The sequence below is a fragment of the Tyto alba genome, unplaced genomic scaffold (genome assembly GCF_018691265.1).
Source record: "Tyto alba isolate M040663 unplaced genomic scaffold, T.alba_DEE_v4.0 Super-Scaffold_16, whole genome shotgun sequence".
Classification (NCBI taxonomy): Eukaryota; Metazoa; Chordata; class Aves; order Strigiformes; family Tytonidae; genus Tyto; species Tyto alba.
The window spans coordinates 18,755,517-18,778,341 of NW_024881278.1; the positions used below are offsets into that span (position 1 = coordinate 18,755,517).

Here is a 22,825-nt window from a genome sequence, read left to right on the forward strand (position 1 = left end):
CAGGTGCCCGCCGGTACCAGAAGTATTTGCACATGCTTTTCAGAACGTGGATGATTTTAAATAAATGTAGTCTGAAGCAAAAATAATTTTGCAAATTGTCTACCAGCCATGACACGTAAGAGCCCCTACGCAATTTCTAATACTCTCACTGATCTTAAGCCTGCTTGGTCTGGGATGATCCCCTCAACATCTCCCGACCTTCCGGACCATACTCATCGCTTCCGACAGCGAGGTGCGCTCCCTGCCCCCTCTGCCCCCCACAGCAGACACCGCGAGGGCCTTTCCCGCCTCTGCCCCGCACCCACCGTCCTGCCCTCCTGGAAGTGGGGGGGTCACGCAGCGAGCGGGAGGCCCGAGGGGCTGAAATGCGGAAGAGCGGGAGGAGCGGAGACGGGGAGGGCAAGGAGAAGAAACGGTGCTGTAAGGCAAGACGGAGGGGGATGAATGGCGGGTTGCGGAAGGGCAAGGAGGGGCAGCGGGAGGGGCTGGAAGGGGGAACACGAGGGCTCCAAGGCCCACGCGTGGAAAGCCTGCCTCAGCGCCGCTCCCCACTCCCGCCGAGCCTTTCTGAGGGCGTCCCGTGTGTGTGTGGGGGGGTGTGTGTCCCACCCCACGCCCCGGGCCACGCAGCGCCTCCCGGGCCGACACGTGCGCGGAGCCCCACGGCGGGTCGCGGCCGGCCCAGCCCCCGCGCCGACACGCGTGGCGGGGAGGGGTGTGTTCCCCGCGGCGGGGCGGGGGGGCGCGCCGAGGAAGGCGCCCCGCAGCTCTGCCCTCCTCGGGAGCGCCGCAGCCGGCACCCGCCCGGATTGGCAGGACCGTATGCCCTCCTCTTCCTCCCTCCTTTTCCCTCCTCCGCGGGGTGGGCTTCAGCCCTCCTCCTTCCTTGGGGAGGTGGGGGAAGAGTTTTAAAAAAAAAAAAAAAAAAAAAGGGGGGGGGGGGGGGAGGGAAAAAAAAAAAAAGAAAAAAAATAGAGAAAAGAAATCCTAAGTCGCGTCCCCGACGTCTCCGGGCCCCGCGGCCGCAGCGGCCGCCCCACATTCCTGGCATTCCTGGGCCGTGACTCCCCGCGCCGCCCCGGCCCCAGCCCGGCCTCGGCCCCGCCGCCTCCGGCTCGCCCGCCCGCCGGCCCCGCTCGCCCCCGCGGGACACCAGTCCCCTCCCTCCCGTCCTGCCTCCCTCCTTCCCGCACCCCGCGGGCGGCAGCAGGAGCTCCGGGCGCCCCGGCCCTCGCCGCCCCCGCCGCCGGCGGCCCCCCAGCTCCCGGCCGCCCCGCCGAAGTTCCCCGCGGTGGTGGCCGGGCCGGGGCGGCGGGAGCGGGTCTCCATCCCCACCGCTCCCGGGGAGCGGCCCCACGCCTTCCCCGCCCGCTTTGGGTCCCGCCGCCGGCAGCCGCCGCCCCCCGGGCCGGGCCGGGCCGGGCCGGGCCGGGCCAGCACAGCCGCCTCCCCCGGGAGCGCACAAAGCCGGAGCCGAGCAGCAGGTAAGGAGCCGCCGCCGAGTTTGCTGGAGTTTGGGCTCGGGCTGACTTGGGACCAGCCCGAGTTATGGTTTTTACTCCGTGTGTGCGGTAGGCAGCGTTCGGGTAAGGCTCGCAGCGCTCGGCAACGTGCAATTACAGCTCAGCGGCGTATACGCTGCAGTTTGCAAATTACGAAAATAGCTACGCTTGGGTTACAGATGCCAGTCGGTGACCTGCGATAAACAAGCCTCGGATGGTCCGTCCAGCCGGTGAATTTAATCTGCCAGACACCTAGATAACGCGGCATTTGTATAATCAGGAGGTATTTGTCAATAGGCAGGGCGCTGTGCTGGGCTGCCCGTGTTTACACGGCGGCATGCACGGGTTTGTCTCCCCCCGCCCAGGGGTTTACCTTGTCCTTTGTTAGTTACAGCCGAGCCTAAACTAGCTGCTCGTCCTCAGCAGCTGTGCAACGCCGAGCCCTGCAGAAAAGGTCGCAGCGAGGCAGGGAAGGCTGACATCTGCTCTCATTTCTGATGTGGCAAAGTCAATGAATTTTTAAGATCTCAAACTAGCTCTCTTTATTGGAGTGTATTTGGTATGGAGCGTTACATAATGTATGTGTGGTATGTGGATATAATGTGTGCTGGAGCTTTCCTATCGAGAATGTTTTATCTCTGATTTGCATAAAATAATCATATGTTGCCATTATAAGCAACTCTTCGGCTGGTTGTAACTTTAACAAGGTGGGAACAAACAGTGACCGATAAAGGCTCCGAGTCGAGATGATGTTGCCCAGAATGTTTTCTGGGATTTTTGGCCTGTAGCCTGAAACCATTGCTGAAAGAAATACTTTTACCAGAAGACAGTTCTCTTTTCTTAAAACTCTATGCAGATTATCACTGCTGGGTTTGGTTATTCTGAAAGCACTGTTATCTGCTGAAGCTCTTTTAGAGTTTGGGAAAATATACCTATAAAATGGCTCCCCCCCCCCGAATCACAAGTCACCACCTGCCAACCTCCATATTATGAGAGCAGGCGGTCAGGTCTTTTGGGGGAGAGATTGTGAGGGGAGGCAGTCCCAGCAGGGACTGCTCTCTGGTTATCCAGCTGAGAATGTCCTATCAAATATGAGTGACAAAATACAGATTACACAGCTTTTGCTCTTGCCCTCTGGGGGGTCTGTAGCTGACATCTAGTACTTGTTACATGGTATAAAATAAAGCGTGTGTTGATATTATAGTAATGCAAATAAGCTTTAGGCCCTGTTCTGTTATTGGCAGTACTTTCTTGAACTTTTTTTGGTTTCTGTAGGAAGCTGTGCCAGAGTTGCTTACAGGCAGAGGGCACTTGTGTGTATCTAATGGGTCATGATACAAAAGTTGGGAGCTTTGAAGTACAGCCCATCAGCTAAAAGTTAGTCCCCAAAATCTGTGGCAGAGCTTGTGCCCATCAGTTCTGCGAGTGCATTTGTGTGTGAGAAGCTTGAAAGCACGACTGTCTCCATGCAACCTCAGAAAGTCTAGTGGTGCAGATGAAGGCCAGAGCAAGGACTGTGGGACTGATCTCCGTACCGAGCAAACCAAGCTTTTGTATGTACGTTATACTTACAGTTTTAAACGTGTCTTTTAAATGTTTTTGTAATAGTATCAGAAGTAGTTTTGACGTTGTTCATGAGAGTTAATTAGCAACCAATGTTAATACTAATGGCTGACTTTTCTCCTGGTCTTTCTTGTCCAGCAGAAGCCTGTGAGTCAGTTATTGTAACTTAGGTATAGAATGGCTTTCTATGAAATACATCTGCTTTTGTATACTTAACAAATTGTCATGGCCACCAGTGGCTCCTCCAATCTTAGAGAAAGTATTTAATATATAAAAAAAAAGTGTTTACATACTTCTGGTCACTCTATGGTTTCCTTTTTATGTGTTTCTTTTGTACCACTACAGCCAAAGGGGCTGCTCTAAATTCTGTTTCTCTTCATATCCAGTGAGGCTGTATTTGGTTAAATGTTACATAAGTAGCTCATTTGAATCTGCATTTAAGTTTAGTAGAGATATATGCAGTGTGAAAAGTGTACTTGAACTCCAGCTCCTCAGCTGGAAGCAACTTGTCCTCTGTTGCAAGGGTTAGTCGGCTGAGGGGGTTTTCTAAGCTGCCGGTAGTATACAAAGGTAAAAAGTTTTCAGCAGGCAATGCTGCTCAGTAGTGTATGGGTCCGAGTCCTGCAAAGACCCACCCATGTGCTTAAATTCACATTCATGAGTAGTGCTTTTGAAATCATGGAATTTCTTTTTTATACATAATAATAAACAAGTATACAAGTCTTAGCAGGAGCCAGGCTATAATACTTACTATGCAATATATTTGTGCATGTGTATCCAGCTCAGTTACAAGAAGATTTCAGTAAAGGCTTAATTTTTATGCTGAGCAGATGCCATAAAAGTCTTTTTATGTCGAAGTCCATTGTGAAGTGCAGCGTGCCTTGGCCTATTACACTTTGTGGAGTTCCACTGGAACAGCTCCTGATCTGTGAAGACAAACCACTACCCTGTAGATGTTCTTCCTGTGCGGAGTATGCCTGTGCACAAGATTCTCTGAAATTCTAAGTGAAAAGGTCTGGTTCCATTTTTTCAATCTATTGGCTCCCTATTCAGAGACTCTATGAAAGCTGCTGACTCTACCTCTTGGATGGTTTTAAACAAATATATTAAAAAAATAGAAAATAAAGGCTAGATCCTAAAGGAACTGAGGTAGACCTGGTCTGAAGTCCAAGGTGATGATAAAAGTATGATTTTGGTTCCCCTGTCTAACCTCATCCTCCTGCACCTAGTACAGTAGACCTCAAAACTCAGTGGGCACCTGTAGCTTCCTCTGGTTGTGCTGGATCTGGGTCCATGTCCGGAGTGAGTGTAGCCTGTCCTGTGCAGGTGCCCATCTTCTGCTTAAGGCCTTCTGGCTTGATGTGCCCTCGGAGCACAGATGAGATGAGGAGACATGACACATGCTCTGAAGGAACAGGGCACCTCACAAATGTGGAAATAGCCCTGGGAACAGGACCTGCAGTCTGTGACTCTTCCCCTCTTTCCTTTGGGCAGTAGTGGGGTGAGTAAGAACTCTGGGGTATGAAAGGATCAGAGTAGAATGTCCAGGTGTCCAAAAGCTGACAGTTAGGTGTTCTATCAGGGTATGAGGCATTTGTTGACTTGGTGTTCATTTCTTCTGTGAAACAGTGTGATTTAGAGGCAGTAACATTGCATCTTTATTTTGGAGTTGTGTGCCTTATTGGGATGATGTTGGTTTTGTTTTTTTTTTTTTTTCCTGTTTCTTGATAGTATTTGGCTTGACTATCTGATCTTTGGGGATAGTATTTTGTTCTTTTACTGTAAAGTCACCTGACAAAATGAAGCTTATGATTGAAATGTCTGGATACTTTTGTAATGATAAGCAACCAGAACACAAAATTGGAGCTTGCTGAAAATTTTTAAGCTAAAAGATATATCATGGTACAGCTTATCTTAAATATATGGGAAATCAAAATTGTTATTGGCGTTGTTATTTTTTAGATGAAAACCAGATTTGGCTTTGCTATTAAGTGCATACATACTACCCTTTTCTTCTGCTTGCAACTCTTCTGTTCGAGTAAACATTTCTAAAGCAAACTTACCAAGTTCAAGGATGACTTCATGTGAAGGTTTGAAGGATTAGGAGCATTTTAATTTAATTGTCTTTAACTTTCAATGTCCATGCATAATATAATGAAATGTGGCCCGGTTTTAGTGAATTGTCAAGATTAGATTGTGGTCAAATAAAGGTAATGTAACGATGCAAACACAATGCCTTGCCATCTGAATTATGTCAATTGGTATTTTTGGCTTTAGATGCAGAGGAGAGTAAAGAAGGCTTTAGATTGCTCTTTAAAGTGTTTCTCAAGGTCTGCAAATGAATGCTAAAATTGCCATCTGGAATTAAGGACATGAGACCGTGATGCAGCACAAAGCATGTAAAAGGAATGTGCATATTTTTTTGAAAACATATTTCCCCCCATCATTGCTGCCCTAATAAGCACTTGCACATATTATAGTCAACTATATGTGAGCAACTTTTGAAAATACCTAAGGGACTGTAAACTTAGCACTAATTAAGCATAAATTTATGTAACATTAAGAAGGATTTCTAATCAAATAATTTTTCTGGAGGAAGTCAGGTATGTGACATGTTGGATGGGTAATGTCCTGGGAAGAAGAGAATGATGACCTACACCCCCCCTCTAATGTCCTGTAGACATTGTGACTGTCTTGCATTCTGCTCACATTAAGAGTTTAGATACCTAGCTTTGCTTAAAACCAAGCAAGTCCTTTGGAGACTGCAACTCTCCTTTCTAGTTCTCAAAGAGTGCTTTTTCTTATGACTAAAAATTTTTTTTTTTTTTTGTCAGTAACAACGTAAACCCTAAATTACCATGTAATGTAGAAACAACTCTGAAAAGAGGGTGGTGAATGTGTATGTTGGTGATCTAATAAACTAGATGAATGATGGTGTGCCAAAACTTGCTAATGATGCAAAAGTATTTGGATTAGGCAAGATTGAAGAAGACTGAGAAATTGTAAAGGGAATCCAAGAAAGCTGGGTAAAAGGGAAGCATAGCAGATGATGTTGATAAATTCAAGAATATGCACATTAGAGGGAATAATCATATTACTCGTTCATGTTACTGGATTGTAAATTAGCTATATTTATTAAGGTGGAGAGGAAGATTTCGACAATTTTGTATTTGAACTTGTGCACCTCCTTAATGCTTAGCATTGTGTAGAAAAAAGTGCCACAGTGATTGTGCAATGCTGTGTTAATAACACAAAGGACATTATTAAACTCGTGCTCAAATTGCCGTGGAATAATCAATTTGTATTCTATCGAAGAAGAGAGATGGGAAGATATTCATATGAAGTTGAACTGAAAATATTAGTGTTGCTTTGTTTCGAGGAGGTCAATTAGAAGAGGTAGGTTATATATGTGCAAAATAATGTTTGGCCATTAATAAATAATAATTCTATTGTCCTTTGATACAATGACTAGTTATATGGAATAGTTTGAAAGACAATGTATATAATACCCCTAAATCACCATTAAAAAAAAAAAAAACACACAACAAACAAACAAAAAACAAACAAACAAAACCAAACAAAACCCAAGTAATTACAATACTTTCCGCCAAATGTAAGCTTATAAACCAAGAGTCTGGTCGGATGAAAAAGTGAACTATTCCCACGGACAGGAAGAACAGTTACAACTACAACCAAAGGGATGTTAACTGAGATGCTCTAGGGCATAAATCAACAGCATCTGATGAGGATTCAGAAATTTACCTTAGGACAGATCATGTTATTAGTGTCTGCTGTGATATTTCACATGTTTTCTTCTGGAGGACATAGGGTAAGTTGCTGTTAGAAACAGGATGTTGGGCTGATGATTTGACCCTGTATAGCAATGTAATTTCTGTATTGTACTGTGAATGATGGTGGCTTTAATTAAATAATGCAGGTGGAATTGAAAGATTTCTTTTTTATGTAGGTTCATGCTTCATAGAAACTATATACTGGACTCTAACACAATAAAGTTTGATGGTTTAATTTATTGAAGCATGCTCTGCTGCGGCCTGGGCTGGTATAGAGAAGAACAGAAATGATGGTTAAGCTTTATTTAAAAGGCAGTTAGCAATGGTATCTGTTATAAATTGATTTGGTTATGATGATCAATGATTTCTAGTGTTTATTTTAATGGACAAGGAACATTTTGTAATTTGTTTAGTTGATACAAATATTTTTTTCATTTTCTAACAGAATGATAGTTGTATGTCTGATTGTGTGATAAATAGGACCAGTTTCTGGAGGTAGCTAGATCTTTTGTAACTTAGAGGGTCTTTAAAAGAAAATATTGTCAAAGCAATAGTGTACCAACACCATAGAATTCTTGGACATCTCTAGACCGCAAATGTTACTCTGTTGCAGAAGAGAAAGTGGGGAAAGAAATTGATTTAGTAGCAGGCAGTGTGACTGATATAATAACACTTCACGTTAACAGGTGTGTGTAGGGTGTAACACAGTCAAGATTTATCAGTAGAAGTTTCAGAAAGCTATACTGTAACCCAAAGTATAAAAAGCAAAGTATCTTTTCACTTTTAGGTGTTCTGACCAACCAGAATGAGTTGTCTTACAGGCTGCCTGGCAGCTATCTACAAAATAAAACATGGACTGATATTCTGACATCCCTGTTGAAAAGGCTGAAGCTATTTTGAAGGTGGCCTTGCACTGCTTCTGTGAACTCAGAAAATAAGGTTTATGGGGAGGTCCACATTTCTGAAGATGCATAAAGGTAGTGTCCTCTTTTGGGACTCCATCCTTTGAACATGGGGCTCGTTCAAAGCATCGCTACCTGAAGGACACTGGGCAGGGCCAGGAGAAGTTGGCTGTGGAGGAGAAGCGCGAGGTTACCAGTAGTTGTTTTAACTTGTGCTTGTGCAATTTTTTTCTTGTTTTTACAACTGAGAAAATAGTTTGCATTCCTTAGGTTTTTTTAGATTACCTCTTATCATGGAACTCCCTCTTTTGAGAAGAGGCATTCACTACCTTGTAGATAAAATGCCTTTAGCTTTTTATTGATGATGATAATTAAGCTAGGTTTTTGGACAAGCCTGGGCAAAATCAGGGGACTTTGCCAATCAGAGATTCAGCTAATAGAAGCCAGATCCCATTTTTTATGCCTACAGCTACATGCCATTTTTATTTTGACCTCTTTCCTCAACACTTTAATTTGTTCTTTCAATGCAAAACTGTACGCTGTTGGTAGTGGAAACCCTGCATTTTCCAAGTATGTGATATGCAGTGCTTATCTCAGGTGCTTTAAAAGCGAGACAGTGTGTAAAGGAATTACAACACAAAACTCTGTGCCTGTTGTTTACCAGGACAGAGGGAGAGAAGAGGGAAAAGCAATCTATGCAGTGGCCTAATTCGTCTTGTGCTGAGGTGGAGTAAAACTTCTGGTGCCTTCAGTAGGAGCAGGCCTTGAAAGTCCTACCCCAAATATAGAAAAGAGAGATTTCTGAGAAAATCTGAATTCTCCCTTAAGAGTTTTCTGAAATGCCCGATGTGAACAGACCTGCTTCAGGAGAAAGAACCCTGATGAGCTTTGAGGGTGATGGGAATTTATTTCAAAGGTCCTGGAAAACAGGCATCTGAAATGATCGTTTGTTGGGGTTTTTTACCTTGGTTGGCATACTTTAAGAGCTACTGAGTAGGATTGCTGGCTATTTACATTCTTCATAGTGTTGTGAGGATTCAGTCTGTTTAGGAAAATGCTTTGGTTAGCTTACCAGATAAAGAAGTTGGCTGCTATCTTAAGGGGATAGCTGATGCAGTCTTTTGCTGGTAGACAGAAATATTAACGGAGATTCAGAGCTCTGGTGGCTTCAGAACAGAGGGTGGACAGGACAAGTTTCTGCTTGTGAATAAAACAATTTATGCAGACATATTTGAGTAAAGGTCCTGTCATTCCTTGCACCTTTGCCAAGACTGTGTTTTGGGAATCTGTGATAGCAGAGGAAGCTAAATCACAGTATTGACTCTTGGGTGCTGCTGCTTCCCACTTTGTTGTGGTTCTTTCTGAGAACAGAGAAAGGCAATGACAGGGTTTTCTTGCAAGTTTTCTTCCAGGTGTTTGTGTTCCTTTTAGTAACTTGGTGCCCCAAAATGTGTTTGTGAATAGCTGGAAATCTTGTTCATAAAATAGTAGTAAAATATATGCAGGAGAGCATTATTGAGGCAGGTTAGCATTTAGCATTCAAGCATTCATTGCTTGTAGATTTCACTTCCATTTTTTTTTTTTTTTACATTAACTTTCTTTCTGACAAGTTGGAAGTAAAAGCTGCCATTTAAAGATAAAAATTGGTTTTGCTTGTTACATATTTTAGGGCTTTTGGTATGCAGTTTAATGTTTCTTACTATGTAATGTTATGTAGAGAAAAGTGTTTAAATAGCTAGAATGTTGCATATGGAAAGATAGATGTAATTGAATAATTAATGTTTTTTAATTCCTTTTTGCATTGCAAAATGTGCTGGGTGCTTTACAAATAGCAAAAGACACAATACATGTCTTGAATTACAGTCTAAGGAAGAGGAGATTAAATGGTTTGGTGCAATAGGCAGATGGTGTGTTGAGGAGAGCTGGAATGTATCTGAGGATTTTGGTTTCTTTGGTCATAGCCTGCCCTCCTCTGTAGCTGGTTAATTTCTCAGAAGTTATTCTGGTTTCTGTATTTAATTGGTAAATTGTCATAAACATGTGCATTTAAATATGCAAATTCAGGAAGGCACACTTCCTGCAAATTTACAGTTCCGTAATTGAGACAGTTGTTTTGGAAGGGAATTACTGATACCATCTCAGGATCTGACTTTATGAAGTGATGAACATTTCCCTGGAGCTGGAATAGAGGGAGGCATATTCAAGTAGAATACGTCAGTTTGGATTATGAGAACTTCTCTACTTGCTATATATTTTGCTCTAGCTCTTCTTGTTCTTTGTTGCTGGTGTAGTAACCTAAAACAGTTGCTCACTAGAACAGCTCTGAGCTTTTGTAGTATACATTTGCATATAACTCTTCACTGCTGAAAGGATGAATGATTAATGTGGGTAGGATGTGCTTTCAAAAAACATTAAACCTTGTCTAATGATGGCCCAGTTGTTTCTTCTGATGTACAAATGGGTTTATCCAGAGAGACTGATACATTCTTACAGTTTTCCTAGAACCTGATTTAGGTATAAAGATTGTCACCCATGCGTTAATTAATCTGTCAAAACATCTGACAAGGGGTGGGTGCACATGGGACACAATTAGTCATTTTGTTCTATTTTGTCAGTAATGTCACCTTCTGTTGATGTGATATAAGGTTTCTTTCCTACCTCTGTATTTTCAGCTTGTGTTACAATAGAAGTTTGTTAACATGTAGCTTAATTTTCATGTTAGCTTTATGTGTTCAGTGTCCTTGACAAGTACCACTGACTCTTTTCATACAGAGTGAAATTTTGTACTTTCTTTCCCTCTCCCCCTGCCTCCAGAGCAATACACTGAAATAGGCATGAGTGGCAGGACTGTGAGCTTGAAAGAACACCGTAACTTCCAAGCAAATAGATCTGTTAAATGATTGGGCTATTCAGATAACTTTGGATTAAATACCTACTGTTGAAGACCACTTAATTTTGCTTTCTCTGTTCTCCTTAGTAGTGTGGATTTATAATGTAATTTAATTTATTTTTTTACTTGTAATGGAATCAGAGCAAATGCATTTCTTAGTCTCTTCGTGTTGTATGTTGCAATTAAACAGAGCAACAGAGGATATGACAGTGACAGGGAAGGATATCCTCAATTACTCAGATATTTTCTTAGGATGAAAAAAATGAATTTGTGTGTGTTTATCTTCAAAAGTCTTTTTGCCATAGCCTGAGCGAGCTGTGACCACAGTTTGGAAAGCAGAACATATTAGTTATGTTGCGTGCCTTTTTACAAAAGTTAAAATATGGGAAATAAAACAGAATGACATTTAAAAGTTACATGTTAAAAGAGACCCTTATATAATATGGTGAATAAAATAATTTTATAAGATTAAGGTACAATCTATCTTGTTTATCAGGAAAAACTTCCAATAATGAGCTCTATGATTTACTGTGTTAATCTCTCAGGAACAGTAGCTCTGTTGTGCGGACCATGTTGAAATAACACTAGACAGTCCACTAGAGCATTCAGTGAAGGGTCTAAGTCTCCATCAAAAAAGCGGACAAGGTTCTGGTTTTGTAATCAGATAGGTCTCTTTCTTCATAGTGGTTTGAAATAATAAAATTTTAAAAATTTAAAACGTGATATTAGTTCAAGTAATTGTTATTTTTTTGCAGGTCTAAGGATGAGGATGAGATACGTTAATGAACTTGAGAAAAAGTTGTTTGTTTGTTTTCTTTTTTTTTGGCTTGGTTATTTAATGCACATTTTTTAGCAAAGAATCTGGTAAAACAGTAGTATAAAACACATCCAGAGATCTGTAAGTAAGTAGTTTTGGCAGTATAGTGTTTTGGGGCCTTCATGAACAAAGTGTTCTCCTTTGCAATATTTCATACTTTTGTGCCTGTACTTTATGTGCCGCATTTGCTTTATCCTGATGCATTTGACAGGCCATATATTCATTCATCCATGTGTATTCCTGCTCCGGTTATGACTGTCTTGAGGCACGATGGCCAAGCTAGTCTCATGCTACCTACGCTGGGTGCTTTGCACGCCAGGTTTCATCAGACGTTGTTAGACCTGCCCTCTGCAACATGCTTTAAGCAAGGGGCTAAATTAATCTCATGGAGAACCAGTGTGGATAGGAACTGCTTGTGTGATGATTTAAACATAGATTTCCTTCACTGCCATCTCAACAAAGTTATTTCACTGGCATGTGTGGCAATCTTTGTGTACAGGGGTCAAACCTGAAAGAATTTGATCAGTGTAACAAATTGATAGTGCTGGGTATCAAGTGCTGATTGCAGCGGAAGGGAATGTGCACCAAACAGTGCAGAATCTGTTCTGGATGATGTTGTCAGTGCTGGGTGTTCTATTAAATCTTTATGCAGTGAGTCTCCCTCCTGTTAGGAAAAGAGATTGAGAGCTTGAAATGTTGTGGGATTTTGTTTTGTTGTTGTTGATGTTTTTTAAACATGATATATCTCTCATCCACATAATTATAGAGAAATATAGGAAGGGCAAATTAAGTTTAAAAAAATTTCAAAGGTCTATGGCTTAAGAGGAGTTCTGTCAACTGATGAAAACCATTGATCTGCAGTATCCCAAATGCGATGTGTTTTATTGCATACTATGTACCACTGCATCATGTGTTGCCTATCACCACAACTGTTGTGGTATTTTTGCATTGGAAAAGTGATGTCTAGACAAGGCCATAAGCTTTACCTCTACAGTTTATATCTCTCAGCACTTAGAAATGTGTCAGCCAATGAAAAGTTCCGTTTGTAATTAGGAGACTTTGAAATACTGGAATCAATTACAGTATTTTATTGCAATATTTGTCTGTATATGCCTTTAAAGACTATGTGTCAAATATTTTGTATTTTATTTTCAGTGATTTATATACTTTCAGCCCTTCTTGACTTAAGAAATACGGCAATGAACGGTGGTTCTGATGATCTGGTGGAAGTGTAAGCAGGAGTCTTTATCGAGTATGTGGAAGCAGTTTATGTACTGAGTTTGTTTAAAGACAGATGCATTAGCTCATGAACAGCAAGAACTTTACAAGGACTGACTGCAAGGTCAGAGGAAATTAAAAACAAAAGAACACCCGATTGTCGTATCTGGTAAGACTGAGCACAGATTACTCTATCCTTGTCCTGCTAGGATCATGGTGATGACAACTGTGTCTTATGTTGCACGACCAAGTAGTCTGTAAGGCATAGGTAACTGAGACTTTGTTAGGTTAAATTCAGACCTTTTCCTGGAGGAACTTATGGAGCAGCATAATTAGACAGAAAGGGCTTGGAATCTTATGTAAGAGAAGCCTGTACAATCCACATGGATTCTAAGATATGAAAGTTTAAGTGTTGCAGTTGGGTACATACTGGCATTGTAACACACCTCGCATCATTAGGTTACGTGCTAGGAGAGCGGAAAATTACGACTCAGTTATTCAAGACTGTACTAAATCTGGTTAATACCTCATACTTCTGACACATCTGTCAGTGTGGTATCATGATTATTTACCTTGGCACGGTAAGTTCCGAGCAGGAAGTCCAGTTGGTGAGCACTGCATCCCAAAGCCTCCGGCATACGCTTACTGGCCCTGCTGCTGCTGGCGTAACCTGCAGCCCTGCTTACCAAACCAGAGCGTTCATGTGCGTAGAGGTTTGCAGGATCAGGACATCATTTTGTAACAGGAAATTGTATTTCCAAAGGTGAGTGTGTGAAAGGGGTCAGTAACTCTTGACAGTTTGGTGCAAAGTAAGTTCCATTGGGGGATTATTACTTGTGAAGTCAATTGCTATGATTTTATTTTAAAATAAAAAGCTGTAGTGGTAAAACTGATGTGCTTAACCTGAGTTCTTTTAGCACACTTTTTAGCTAGGTCTGGGAAAAAGTAAACACCTAAAATAATCTCTGGTTTTGTCATCTCTTTGGTAGTGTGCTTGCTTCCTGTGTTACAAAAGTCATCATTAGATTAGCTGTGTTTAAGCTTCCTGTCTCACCAGGGTTTTTTCCATTATTTTTACAATCTCTTTCAGGAGGCACCAGTATCATGTTTCTGTAATAAAGGTTTCACTTAAATTATGGGGTGGGTTTTTTTCCTGTTGGGATTTTTAATTTTTTTATCTCCCCTTTATTTTGTCTAAAATAGCTTTTTAACTCTGATATTTATAACTCAGATTATTATTCTTTAATGGCAGATGCTATTGTAATAACATACATGCTAAGAAAGCATAATACTTCTGTATGCAATTGGTGCTCTATAATAATTTGTATGAAAAGCTGAACAACCTGTTTAACTGTATCACTTCTTATTCCCACTCTGTGAAGTACCCCAGGCTTTTAAATGAACTCTTAAGTATAGTGTATGTGTTGTAGGAGCAGCGTCCTTCACTTGGCCAGAGACTGACAGCTCCAGTTTGCATGAGTCAAAAGAGATCCTCAGCATATGGCATCATGGTGTGGGTGTTCTGGTTGCTTGTTTTTGGTTTGTTAGATGTCTCTGTGTCAGGAAGAGGGGTAAACTCACCTGTGTGATATCTCAGGTTGGACATTGAAAATGGCATGAGCTGTGTTGTTTACCTGTTCTAACTAACTAGTATGCTGCTTTTCTTGGCCTCTTGTGGGGAAAGTGCTGTTGTTTAATAGATGACCCTTCAACTGTGAACTATGGCTGAGAAAAAAAGCAACTGAGTTGAACTATGGCATAATACATAAGTCTTGAAATGTATAAATTTTAGCATATTCTCTTACCATTTAAGCATGGTAACTTCGGGCACTGAAAAGAATTGACATGCTGTATTTCACATGTGCTTATTTATTTATCAGAGCAAAAGGCAAAAGTAGACATGAGGTTTTCAAGCAAAAAGTGGAGCTGAATTTTCAGAATAGTGAGGTAGAACTTTTCCAGGACAGTCCCACCTTAGACCACGGGCAAACGTTTTGCTATTGCTGCACACCCTGCTCGAACTTCTTTATGTCCCTTATGGTTAAGTCTCATTTTCCATTAATAGTCATTTGCTTGCCAGGGGGTATGTTTGCCTTGAGTGTTGGTGAGATTGTAGCTTTTAGTGTAAGTGAAGATTGAAGCAACATTTGAATGTGAAGGCCTTTAGGCTTGTCTTCAGGTTTTACCCCTCTGATTAAACTCTTCTGGCTTTGCAAATGCAGCTGCTGCCTTGCCAATTGATGTTTCTTTGTGGATTTCTTATCAACTTTTGTGTTATTGCCATAGAGTATGCATTAACTTTTTTTGTGATCTTTTGCCTTCAAGTGTAATACTGAATTCGGGAGTTACCAGGATAATTTTTAGATTTGTTTTTTCATATTTTATTTTTTTGGATGTTTCTTGATTGATTGCATGCTAATCATTGCCTACAATTTTCCATGAGAGTTTCTTTCTGTGCCTGTTGATTCATTTATCATATCTATGCTTTTTCTAAATATGCACCTGTGGTAGACTTGAATGGGAGAGTTTGCCCCAGTTTGATATCAGCATTCATGTTAATCCACTAACTCAATTCTGTGTTTTCCTAAGCTGTGGCAGCGGCACTGTGGTATAAAATCGTGATCTTGCTTCATAGTGGTGTTTCTCCTATGTTGTTACAGTCATTTAATTTATTTGCTTCTAAAAAGCTATCTATTATTTTACTAAGTGACAGGTTTATATTTTGCATTTTTAGCCTATGACCACAGTAACAAGTAGCCCCTTCCTTTCCCTTAAAAGATAGTTTCGGGGTCATCCGAATTGATTGCTTTCACTCACTTGCCTATGTTGCGTTCTTCATTTGAGCATCATTGTCTTGATGGTAATTAAACAAAAGCCCAATTAAGTCTCACTCTATACTGGGAAGTAGCTTGCCAGAATTTGACAGTAGAACAAAGGACGTTATGTTGACAAATTTCTTCAGAGGAAAATGTCTCAGTGGAGGTCTGTAAAGCAGCACATATGATTTTAGGCACTTACCAGCTATCGCTTATAAATTATTTTAAATCTGTGGCTGAGCCTTATGCTCTGCTCCAAAGATGTGACTCAGAACACTACTTGTGCTGGAGAGCTAATTTCCATCCATCGACAACATGAAAGCTCCCTTGAAATGTCATCTTCCCAAAGTAGGCAAGATGAGACTAAGCGACCTCTTAGCTTCTTGGAATATTTCAACACAGGGCTATATGATTAAAAAGGATTAAAGATTTTATTTTTTATCCAAAATATAAACTTGTAAATCCCACTTAACTGAAGCCATCATAGTTATTACTCTTAATACTTTTGTTTTTAAAGCTATAAATCTGAAGAGTAGCTTTAGGAGTGGAAAGAGAAGAATGAATTAGACCATTGTTTTTTCCAAACTGTGCCTTGCATGGCTGTTGGCATTTGTCCTGCTGAGTAAAGTGGTTTGAGAAAGGGGAGGGAACATGGAAGATGAAGAGGAAAATGGCTGAGAAAAGCCTGCTTCAGCTGGACTGTTTAGAATAGTTGCAGGACCTTATTGCATGAAAACTTGTAAAATGTGTGAAAAGAGAATTTCAGTTGGGTCCCCAGTTTTCTCTCTCTTTTACCATTAACTTTTTTATTTGAATGCCATAGCGCTGTATCCCTGTATATCAAAACCAAGACAATAATAGTCAACGGTTCCAAGTACGTGTGTACATTATGTTTGATTTCCACTGAGCCATAAACACTCTTTGTCCTTTGCCTTTTACTAGCTGTTGGCTTGGCTATTCCTCATGGACAGGAAAGCTGTGTTTAATGCTTTGTAAAGTGGCCATCAGTTCCTTGCTTTTATCTCTATTCAGCATAAATTATTTTCGACAAGGCCACAGAACTGTTTTGGCCAAGATTTGCAGGTGTCCCTTGTGGAGAGCTATTTCAGGATAAAGGCTTAATCTTACTGTTTCTTTCCTTGCCTTCTCTCTATTTCTTCTCTCCTTGAAGAACACTAATCCTGAACGATAGAAGTCCATGGTTGGTCTGCTCCCTCTTCCATGGCTCACTTCTGTTGGGTTTTTTGGGGTTTGATTTTTTTTTTTCTTACCATTTCCAGAATTAACCCTCAACTGGATAGGCTGAAGCATATTCTTTTACCCTTAAGCTTGGAAACTTGATGTGCGCTGCCATTGCAATATTTCTACGGGGAAATTCAGCCCCTAATTATCAAATTAGATGCACATTCTGGTTCTTTGGCATGGCTTTACTTCTGCCCATCTGTTAGGTTGGCACTCTGCCCTCTCAGAAAGTAGCTGACCAGTTTCAGCTGAGCAGAGGAGCCAACCAAAGATGGGTTAAGAGAGGCAGCCTGCAGAACACTTTATGTTGATACCTCTTGCCAAAAGCTCTTCCTGTTTGCAAACAATGTCAGCTTAAGCCCATATGCTTCATTACATGGGATGACATCTGTGGAGACAGATGCAGGGATGGCAATACAAATGACATTTGATAAGGAAGGGCATATGTTATGAAACCAGACACTGCTATGAGTTTAAGACCCTGTCTGTGCTGCACGTGTGTACACAGAAATATAGATTGCTTGTATATTTTGTTATGTGAGTGCATCCATCAACCAGGGTTGGGCCTTTGAAGTTTTTCAGTGTTCAAGGTTTGTGTTAGGTATAACTGCAGTGGTATGATTCCATTGTTGCAGATTATTTAGCCTGGACCGATATTTTGCTTCAGTATGCTTTGAATGGTAATGTGCATTAAAGGTCCAGTTGGTCTCACCGTGTAAGGAAACATGTTTGGATAATGCCAATGAAAAAGGAGTCTGTTGTAGACAGAGGATTCTGCTGTGGGCTGTTTCCCTGAAGGATTTCAGTAGTATCTTCCAAAATGGCTTTTAGGAAATTCACTGATTTGAGTGTTTAGCAATACATTATTTGGATGTGAATTGTCCATGTCTGAGTAGAAGAGCAGTAAAGCCCCCTTCTTTTGGAGCAGTCTCTTCTAGATCGTGCTGCTTTTTCACCAGAGGTCAGGTTTCTATCTCAAGCTACATTTCTGCAATACCTTTGCTTTTTTTGCTTTACAAGGTGAAAATTGCATTTGAAAAACAAAATGTTAAGATTAGTTATTGGAGACTTTAAAGAGATACCATCAAATCAAGATCTAGTTAACTCTTTTAAACTGACGTTCTAAGCCTGTCTGAGGCAGTCATTTATTTTTCTACTACAAAAATATTTTCTGTTGTTGCTATGTGTATGGTACAACAACATATGTGCAAACAACAAGGGACGTAGGGTTATTCTTGGAGCCTTCCAGACCAGCCATGTCCAAGACGTGATGCAAAGTTACAGGAGAGGAGAAGGGAGAATGAGCAGTGGCCCTAAGGGGGGGGGGGGGTGGGGTGGGGGGGTGGCACTGGCAACCGTCTGTCCTGAAGGTGGGAAGACATCAAAGAGAAGTGATTTCCGAGAGCCCAAAGGAAATAAAGGGGTTCTCCAGTACAGTGGTTTCAGTTGCCCGTGCCACTGCCTTCAGAAATTCCTGGATTACATTTAGCGGAAGAGTGATTTTGCAGTGATAATAAGGAAGCAGTAGTTGTTAACAGATGCAGAGAGGGGTGGCCTCAATCACAACAGCTCCAAGTAGGAAGGGGAAACAGCAAGTGAAGGTTCCCACTGGTTTGTGGCAAGATATGGAGGACCTTAGTCTATGTGGAAAAAGTGCCCTTCTCTGACTTTGATGCATCCTGATGTTGAGACTATCAGAAAGATTGAAAGATTCAGATCTTGAAAGAGAATTAGCAACCTTCTCGTGTTCTCCAAATTGCTAAGGCTGATGGAAAAGGCAGCAAGTTTTCTTTAAATAAAGTTTGCATACAATCGATATTAACAAGCTGAAGAGAAAATATTTTTTAACATTTTCACTTTGATTTTTGTGGTCAGTAAAGTGTTAATCACAACAATTCCAAGCAAAATGTTCTGATGCTGAGGTGTAACATAAAGTGATATTTGTGACATTCACAGGCAAGTTAATTTCTTTGTCAGATTTTAGTGTGAGCTACTATTAACTTGGTGTTTAATTTTAAAAATCTACACTGAGTAAATATATTATGTTGGTTTAGAGCACAAGCAAACAAACAAACAAAAAGTGCAGTATTTGGAATAAAGGCCTTGTCAGCCATACTTGAAAACTACATTTTTAGTGTTTGGGTGAATGGAAAACATACCTTTCAAAGAAGATGAAAAGGTACTGGTAAAGTGAATACTTCCATTTAAAAAAAACAAAATATCTTGCACAGAGGTATGTTTTCTATATTCCTTTAATGGAGTTAATATTTGGTGTTCACAAAACTGAGAATGGTTTTTTTTTTTTTTTGACATTTTGTATGGCTTTTTATTGAAAAACTTTTATCTAAGTGAAACAATGTAATTATAATATATTTAGATATGTAGAACTGGGATGAACAGTTGCAGAAATATACCTCATTTCTCTAATAAGCTGTTTTGATAGTTCTTACACATTAAAATCTTTCTGCTTTACTTGAGGAACTTGCTGTATTTTCCAAATCAGGTCTGGTGATTTTGGAGTGTAGGTGACTTCTAATTTTTCATTCATTAGGATTTATTTTTGGAGCATTTCTTTGAATGATGACACTCTTTCTTTGTTAGCTTAAGGACAATGTTGTATTTGCTAACTCAGAGAACTCCTAAAGTGTATGTAGCCGTTTGATGCTTGAACCGAATGTGGTTTGTTGAATTTGCAGTGTTGTGGGGAAACCAGTCTAGAGGAAGAGGATTTCCTTAATCGTACCGGTACGATCACTTTCTCTACACAGCTCTTTTTTTTTTTTTTTTTTTTTTCCACTTCCGGAAGGATAATTTCATTTCCAGTTTGGATTAGACAAAGGAATTCTCCAACGCGTTGAGGAGCATCAGTTTCTCTGGGTCACTGGGTTTATCAAGAAACCTTGAGGACCTCATTTCCATGTCTTATACATCTCAGTTGTTTTATCTGTAGTAAAGGGATAATAATAATATCTGATTTTTATTCTGCCCCTCCCCCAAAGTGCTCCATCACCATTGTAGAAAAGCTACTGCCAAGTATATTTTTCTATGTAGTGTAATGTATTACTCAAGTTACACTCTTTAACTCTTTCTTTAAAGTGCCTCCATCCAAAAGGTACAGATAAACACTTCGTTATTTCTTTTCAAAACTGGTTTAGTAGCTGCAAAATGGGATTTATGATAGCTGTCAAGACTAGATGAAAATTCAATGCAAGTAACAGGGATTAAATTGTAGAGACTGAGATCTGTACTTCTATGTCTTTTCTCACTGTATTGAACTGCTGAAAATTGCACCTATTTGTAAACTGCGCATATTTATATTAAATTATCTGGGTTTTGCAGAAATACAGTGCTTCTGGTGCATTTAATGTCATTCCATTTTGTACAGTTTTCAGAAAAGCTGTCCTTATTTTGCAAGAGATTGAGGATACCCTTATAATTCACTTGTAAATTTTTTTTGGTACATAGAGCCTGTGTTTAAGTGTGCAGTGCTTTCATTTATCAATGGATGTCCCTGCATGTATATCTATGTGTACTTCTTCCTATTGGAGCATCAAAAAAGAATTTTATTTGTTTGGTTACATACTGAATTGCATTAAGTTACTGCTTAGTCAAAGTAGCCAGAGTAAAGGCTTTGGCCTGCACAGTATTTTAATGGCAGTGTTGCTGGAGACAACAAGCACTACTACAATGGAAGAAACTTGCTTGACTTTCCCTGTTTTTTTCCTTTCTGCATTGATTGTCAATGTTGCTGTGCCTTCTGTATTTCAATGTTGCTACAGAAGAGATATTCTGGGCTTTTTTCTTTTTTCTTTTTTTTTTTTTTTTGGTGACTTCTGAGGTTGGCTTGGGCTGATGGGACAGGAAAAGGACTTCTAGGCATGAGGCATTGCACAAGGTGTTTTAGTAATGGGGATCGTCTTTTCTTTAGTATTTACTTTTAGAGAATTGTTCTTCTTGCCTCCTTCTGTTGGTGTTAAGTGTTTTCAGTGTGTGGATTTTTCTGTGCAGGCCCTGACATTCTGCCAGTCATCGGATCAGGCTCTCCAGTCCAAGCCAACCTTATAGCCTGCTGCAATTTTAGGATCTGCACTCGGAGAGTTCTGAGGAAATCCTTTGCCTGGTGCTATCAGCCCAGCAGCTGCATGAGACTTCAAAGCTCTAGTCTGACACACTGGAGAAATAGTTTTAATTTACAAAAACTCTTCTGTCAGTGCTTATTAGAGAATTTTGACATTACGAACTTCCTTAGATAGATCATCTCCAGTAGTGATGGCTTGCTTTGAACAGCCTATCTGCTGGCCCCTCTGGTACAATAGTGGCAGCTATCTGGAAAGGAGGCATCAGACAACTCTGAGATGCCATCTGGACCAACTTGGGGATCAAAACAATTCTCTTTTAGGGAAGCAGTGAAAGGAATTCCAAAATTGAAGGCTGCCCCATCTTGCTAACCAGATGCTCTATGAGTGCTGAATACATTGACACCTGCCAGTAATTCGGAAAACAATGAGTGTATGACTTGCTACTTTTTTGAAATGTGCTAAATTAAACTGACAGATCTACTTAAAATAGATAGCACCACTGAATTTATTTTTTTTATTTTTTTTTTTTTTTAGAAAAAGAATAATGATGATGCCTGCATTGTTGTGGCTGAAGAATAGATCAGTAGAACATTACTGAAAAAAAGGGATTTTCAAATAATCTTGGAAATTCCATTCCCTTAATTACTTTCTTTACAGAGACAACTTGCAGTTTAGCTCATGGTTGTTACAAGATTCAGAGTGGTTATGGCATTGCAGATCTCTCTTCATGATATTAATCCTAACCATGATAACTAATGATATTAATCGTCTGATGCAAATTTTCCGCTACTGTGATCATTTGTGCACAGTGCTTTGAAGACAGGGAGAAAAAACGTCAGCAGCTAGATGGTTACTTGAGGAACATGGAAGTTAAACACCTGACATCTGATGAATCATCCTCTAAGTACGTATGATTGAATGATGGTTAACTGATTGCCTCAGCTGATTAAGACCAAGTGTATCTGAAATGTGAAACACTTTATTTTTGAAGGGAGTAAGAAGTGCACTGCAAACACCCGTAGTTGGCAGACCTTACTACCATATAACTGTCTGTGAAAACCCTCACAGTCGTCCTCAGGATTAGGTTTATGCATTAGGTGTTTGTTGTTGCCAAGCAAGTATTTTTAACACACTTCTTGAATGTTGTTAATTGTTTTCTAATGATAATGAGCACTGATGAGAATTGCTACACCTAGTTTTCTGGTTGATTCCTTTTTAATGAAGCAACTTGCCTGTTTAGAAGTTTCCACACTGTCTTGAATTAAAATTGTAGCTGCGCTCTGTTTGTAAGAGCAAAATGTAAATGGTGTACCAACATTTTTTTTTTTTTATGGTCTACATGTTCAGCAAGACAAAGCAGAGACTAGCGTAAACCATGGTGAGATATGTCCTGTAATGTACGTGTGTTGGGAACACACAGGGTAGGGATTGGAGAAGTTTTGGCCTATCTGATGCAATAGCTGAAGACAGAGGTTGTTTGTTTTTCATCACAAAGTTTCATTCAGCTCTATCAGCTTTTAAGAGAGAACAGAATATCATCGAGTAAGCCACAAACAACTGTTGTAAATAATATATCATTTAAAAATGTGATTATGGTTGTAATCCTGCAGGGTGCAGGTTGGGCCCGGGCATTGACAGACAGGCCTGTTGGAGAGGCAGAATGCCGCTTCGCCTCCTGCAGCTGGGCTCTCACTGACCATTGGTTGTACAAGCAGCTGGTTATTTAAGTGCTTAAATATAGATTGAGGAACTTAATAGTAAATAGCTATTTAAACAATTGGTGTGTCTAGTACAGTACTTAAGCCAACAAGTACTGCAGCAAAATATGTCTTGAGCAAACAGTAATGATAGTATGGATTAATAAAAAAAAATACAAATAGTGAAATTTTGATCTGGATTCATTAGCAGTAACTCATTGCTGGAATGTGAAACAGTAGTCCAAAATTAGTTAAGTTGTTTATAGATGGGTTATTGAAATGATGAAGCTGTTTGGAATGTGGGGTTT

The 22,825-nt window shown here is 40.4% G+C and overlaps 1 protein-coding gene across 4 annotated transcripts in view; it reads left to right on the forward strand.

Annotated features, from left to right (window-relative positions):
* The first annotated feature begins 209 nt into the window (after nucleotides 1-209).
* The window catches only part of PTPN14 (protein tyrosine phosphatase non-receptor type 14), a 123,812-nt gene continuing 101,196 nt past the window's right edge, over nucleotides 210-22,825 (forward strand). For 2 of the 4 annotated variants that reach the window (XM_032989565.2, XM_032989570.2), the window contains exon 1: nucleotides 954-1,484. The gene's annotated coding sequence lies outside the window, so the exon portion shown is untranslated. Of the gene's footprint in view, nucleotides 421-953; nucleotides 1,485-22,825 lie in introns of those variants that run through there. The other 2 variants (XM_032989567.2, XM_032989568.2) reach the window with 2 other exon arrangements.